Raw genomic sequence first — 6,152 nt, 5'->3', positions numbered from 1 at the left:
CCTAACTACTGTTGCATTTCCATATTCCTCTTCATATCCAGCTATCTTGAAATAGTTTTCTTTCTCAGTTCTTCTTCCTCAATCATATTTCTGTTGAACCTTCTCTACTTTGGTTCAAGTCTGATTTTATGTTGCTTCTGAAGGTTTGAGAATCAATCATACAGGTAGCTCACACTGAAGTTTCTGAGCCCAGTATATGAGAACATACAAGGAAATTGAAGCTCAAAGAGCTCAAGTTGTGGAGGCCCAAAAATGTGAGCCTGTTTTCACCTTGCCTGAAGGTCAGAGAATTTTTGAGGTTGTTCAAAATTGTTGACAACAACATCCTTATGTTGTTACTTGGTTCTTTTGACATTAAGATGGTCCATGCAGGTAGATCCACTCCACCCTGACAGATGGTCAGGATATGCAAGCATACTTTTGTTTCTTCTTTTGTAATAGGAGGTTACCTGGGGAGTGACTGCCTTCAGGATACTTTGTCTAGGGTGTCTTCACTTCCTAAACAACAGAATGCTGATAGCTTATTGGCTCAAAGAGTTGAAGCAATTAACTGTTTGAGTTTTTCTTTGTATCATGTTAAAGAAGTCTTTTACTGCCTTCTTCCCCCTTTTGCATTGGGGTATAAAAGTATATGAAAAATTAAATGCAGGTGATTTCAATATTCACTGGAACTCCCTTCTGATAGTATTCTATGTTTTCTGTTTTATTATTTTATTTGCATCTTCATACTCTTTACTTATTTTTCTAATACCCACATCCCTACCCTGGCAAGAGGTATTTTTGTCAAGGCTGGTCCCTGACACAAAGTGATTTGCCTAAGGAATAAAGCTAGTATATAGATGAACTGTTACTGAATCAAAAGGGAAATCTAGTTCCGAGAGCTCATGCATTCAGTATTCTTGTCTCTATTTACAGATGGTCTGTGCTTGGTTCACCTATGGCAAGACTATCATGTTGAATTGTGATTTTCTTTTTGTTAATATGTTTCCTTATGGGATTATAATTACTAGAACATCATTAAAGCCTGGGATGAATAGTAGGTGTTCAATAAATGCTTGTTGAGTGAATGAAGGGGCATTGTTATTATTTGCTCTAATTTTGGGTTTCAACAGAAATGCATGTTGCTAATCCCCACCTTTGCATTAATATCGTCAGAGAATCCTGCAATTTTAGAACTGCAAAGGGACCTTAGAGATAGAAAATTCAGATCTGCAAAGGTTAAATAACATGACCAAGGTCACTTCACTAGTTAGTTGCAGTCCAGTGCTCTTCCTATGCCATCTTCAATAAGTGTTAATGTTCTATCCCTTCCAATTCTCTTTTCCAACCCAAATAACTCCATTGCTGAGCAGCATGAAGATGATGGAAAGTCAGTAGAAAGACATATTGTGAATGTGATGGGAAGGCAATGCAGTGCTTTTAGCATTAATGAACACTTTCATTCTTGGTTTATATGGTTACCTGAGAGCTGCTTTGATTTCAGTTTAAAATACCCTTTTTCACAAGATCCTGTCTTAAGTTTCTGTTAGTACTTTAGTTGCTTTAATGAGATTTTCTTTTCTCCTATTTATAAAACCAGACCTACTTTTCTCTAGTGTTTTGTTATATAGTTTCTAGTGTAGTATGGTTTTAAAAAATAACTCATATTCCCAGGTCTTGTTCCATTTCTCTGTTCTTTCTTCTTTGTATTTTTTATGTTTGTATATTTTAAAATACAATCATGTTGCTTACTAATATGGTGTTAGGGCAATAAGTTCCTCTAATAAAGGAGAAGGATCAGGTAACCGGAACTCTCAACAAACTAAAACCTTGAGCTTGAAGGATAAAAGTAGCACAATCTCTGAAATGAGACATAGTTGTTTAAAAATCCTTGCTTTGCTACTAATTGATGATGTGATGTAGGTAAATTGGTTAACCTGTTTCTTCATATTTGAAATGAGAACAACAGTAGTGTTTTTATTTCAGAGAGCAGATGTAAGATAGCGAAGTAACATGAATATCAAGGTTTTAAATTCTCTTCCTTATAGTGATTGGCTATAGAATTATTTCAGTATTTACTTAACTTATTATGGCTCCAGTCTTCATCTTTGTGAAATAGGCACTGTTATTAGTATTTGCTACAAAATATGCAACCTCAAAACTTAGTGCCTGATACACATTTATTTGCTCATGATTCTGTAGGTCAGTGATTTGGATTGATGTGATTGGAACTGTCTGATTAATATATGCCAGCTGTATTTATTTATACATTTTTGTTAAGAGGATTCTGTAACCTCAGTCATATATTCAGTGGATGTCTGGCTATAGGCAGAGATGATGACAATAACTGTGCCATGTTTCAGTCATTATCCAGTGGAACCCTCTAGGTCTATTCCACTTGTGGTAGATATACAAGTACTTTCTAGTTCTGTTTGATTATGTTTACTATTTTCTTGTGTTGTCAAAAGTAAGTCATCTTTCCAAACCCAGATAATGTGTAGGCCACAAGAAGGGACACTCAAAGGCCATTGATAAAAGTAATTATTGCAGTCACTTTTTTTTGTAAATGGAAGTTTATGTCCTGCCTGATTCCTCAACTATTCAGTCCTAAAGAAACACACAGAAGCTTGTATTATTTATAAACTTTTTGGCCTATTAGCTCAGGCTTATTACTAACTACCTCTTACAACTTAAATTAACCCATAATTCTTGTCTATGTTTAGCCACATGACTTGGTACTTTTGCTCAGTGAGGCATTCTCATCTTACTTCCTCTGTATCTGATTGGTGATTTTCTCTTTGCAGAATTCTGTTCTGGTCACCCCACCTATACTTCCTGTCTGGTTACTGGCCAATCAGCATTTTATTAAACTAACATGAGTGACAAATCTTTACAGTGTACAAGAGCATTATCCGACAGCATTTTTAACTAGTGTATCACAGACTTAATAACTATTTATAGAACCATTGAGAAAATTGGAGATAATGCATATCAAACACTGCAGGAAGTGACTGAGATAATAGGTGCTAAGGAATCTGGCTGAAGTACTTACTGTCCCCAGAATACAATATATACCTAGTTACTGTCCCTAGTATACAATATGTAATTAGTTGATAGAAATTTTTCTCCTTTAAACATACTTTCTGCCGATATTAATTACCTCATTATTATTACAAGAAACTGGTGACTCAACAAACAAGCAAAAAAAATCCAAACAAGACTAACAAAAACAAACAAATAAAACCCAAATGGGAAGTAAAGCAAACCTTAGTTAAAACCACCACTGTCGGCCCTCCAAGATTAAGGGGGTATTGCAGAAGGGGTGGTGGTGAAAGAAACAGCTGTGAAATACCCTCTTTTTTCTTTTTATGTGTATGAGTGTTTTACTTGCATGTATACCTGTGTATCATGTGTGTGTAGTATTGTAGGAATGCAGATGAGAGCAAATGATCTGACCATGTGGATGCTGGAAATTGAACCTGGGTCCACTGGGACAGGCAGTCCTCTTAACCACTGAGCCATCTCTCCTGCCCCTGAAATGCTGTCTTAAAGGAATGACATGACATTCATGGATTTAAAACAGCTGTGGTTGCCTGAATAGAGGGTTCACATGAGTAAGCCTGTAAATGTGCAATCATGGGTTGGAAAGGGACTCATTGGGGCCCTGTCCTGTCCAGGGGATGGAAGTAGATGGCTGCTGGGGGAAAAGGAGCCATTACTTTTAGTGTGGTGTAGCCAATGGTGAGTTATCTGTGCACCAGTGGATAACTCTATACTCATGCTTGATCGTGTGACCTGAGTTAAACCTAGTTAGTAATAAAACAAACAAATAATAAAGCATAAACCATATGGAAAAACGATGGGGATTGTTGACAGAATGGGAGGTGCTCTGCAGAAGTGGGAGAAGAAAGAAGGGGAACAAATGTGACCAGAATGTGTTATATACATGTATGTGTGAATTTGAATTAATCACAAAAGGAAAAAGAGAACAAACCCATAGCTCTAATCTAAGGTATTGATTTTGTAGAGTAAAACATATCCAGAACAAAACACTGAAGAAAATAATCCTTAGATAGAAAGTAGCAGAGCATGCTGAGAATAGATACACGTTCTTCATTACTAGTTTTGAGGTCTGATGAAGCTGAGATCATATAGGATGGTGGGTATTCAAAGAAAAATGTATTATGGTGATTACAACAGTGAAAAATGCTCAGATATTTGGCAAATAATTGCCACTACTAGTTTAAATAAACCAGAAATTTGAATTAACTCTGTTTTCAAAAGCAGTTCCCTTTAAATCTCTGAGTTCTTAATTTTTTATTAGTGCATATTAACTTTATAAAATAATGTATTTTATTATGATATTTCCTATATTATATTGTACTTAGATCGTATTTTATTCCCTTCCTATCATTAATTCTTCTTCTCCTTAACTTTCACTGTTCTCTTTGTTGCTCTGTGTTAGTCTTCTTTCTTCATTCATGTCCTTTTTTTCTTCTCTTCTTAAAACCAAGTATCAAAATAACTATATTTATTCCACTACATATTTCAACATAATGAACAAAATAATCACACTTAACAAAAACATCTTTATTTTATAGTCTTAAAAAAGCAAAACAAAATGAAAATCTTCTTTTTCCCAAAATAATCATGATTAGCTTAGGAAAATGGGCATATGTTTTCAAAGTATTTCCCTTTAACAGAAACTTCTTTTTAAAATTTAAACATAAAAGTTTTTTTTAACCCAGAATCTAGCACAAGTCAAGGAAGTCCATTCATACTTCGGGGCCTTCTCCTCCAGGAACCATCATTGTCAATATTTCCATTTAATAAAATCTGATCTAATTTTGCAATCTTTCCTTCTGGTGTAGTTTCAAACTCTGTGACATCTTCCAATACAATATTGACAAAGTCATCAAATCTTAGACGTGTAACAACAATTTCTTTATCGCTCTTCACCACAACTCAGATTCTTGATCCTATACACTTGTCCACAAGCTCTAGTGGCAGGGGCTGCCTTGGGTTCATGATCACGTTAGCTGCTATGGCCACATCAAAAGTGACATAAGGCCACCAGTGTCCCTTTTCTTTTTATATTCTACACACTGTAGAAACATATAATGTTTGGCTTTTTGAGTATGACTTATTTAATTTTACCTGATCAACTCCAGGCACATCACTTTCCTGCAAACAATGTGACGTCTTTCTTCTGCATATCTCAATATTTTATATTTTCTTTATTAATCCTTTGATGGGCACCTAGGTTGATTCCAAGACTTAACTTATGTGAAACCTTTCAGATTCTGAATGGGAAGAAATCTTAGAGACTTTTGAATTTCAGATTCTCTATTTGGCTTTAGGAATGGTTGACACGTTTTTAAATTTAACACAGGACTAGTGAACACTCTTAAAAGTTACTGAGAACCTCCCAAATGATTTTGTTTCTGCAATTTAAGTTCATTTATAGTTTTTAAATGTTAATAATAACAAAAGAATATGATGGCTTACGTCTTTGTGACATTTTAGAGCACTACCTTATCATGTATCATGTGCCTTTTGGAAAGCCCCATTGTGTGTTTATTGGAGGAGAAGTTAAAAAAAATGGCAAATAATGCCTCACGGTTCTGAACGAGTTGTGGAGACTTAAAGGGTCTAGGAATCACACTTTGTAAATTGTTGTTGCGCAGTTCTTAGAAAGGAGTTGCCCTGCTGAAGCATTTGCAGACCATATGATCTAATGAAAGGCTCAACCTTAGACATATAAGATGAATTTTCTAATCTATACTATGGGTTCATAATCAAATCTACTTCATATAGTTGTGAAGATTAAACAAAATTAGACAGTATATCTCACCTATGGTGACAGACTTGCACAGAACTTGGTGTATATCAGAATTTCAATAACTATTGTTTCATTTTTGAAAAAAGACCTAATAACTCCCTGCCTCATGAGACAACTTATTTAGGCTCTGGGTTTTTCAAAGTTTTCTCCTCTTGGCGTTCTCTAACTCTTTCCCTTACCATTGATGCTTATTCTTCTCCATAGAATAAAGCTTCAACTTTTGCATTTTAAATAAAAGCAATTGTGGATCTTTTTGTGGTCTTCTTTTTTTAATTACCATACCAAATTAAAAAAATTCTTTTTTTTAATTACCATACTGATAATTTTTGCT

General features: G+C 34.9%; 1 pseudogene; it reads right to left on the bottom strand.

The window, feature by feature from the left end:
* Nucleotides 1–4,754: 4,754 nt before the first annotated feature.
* On the bottom strand, nucleotides 4,755–5,019 carry LOC148117301 (U6 snRNA-associated Sm-like protein LSm5 pseudogene; annotated as a pseudogene).
* Nucleotides 5,020–6,152: the final 1,133 nt, after the last annotated feature.

The sequence above is a fragment of the Myodes glareolus genome, chromosome X (assembly GCF_982192425.1).
Source record: "Myodes glareolus chromosome X, mMyoGla1.1, whole genome shotgun sequence".
Classification (NCBI taxonomy): Eukaryota; Metazoa; Chordata; class Mammalia; order Rodentia; family Cricetidae; genus Myodes; species Myodes glareolus.
Note: the sequence above shows the minus strand (reverse complement) of the source record. Positions and strands in the feature narration are given on the sequence as shown.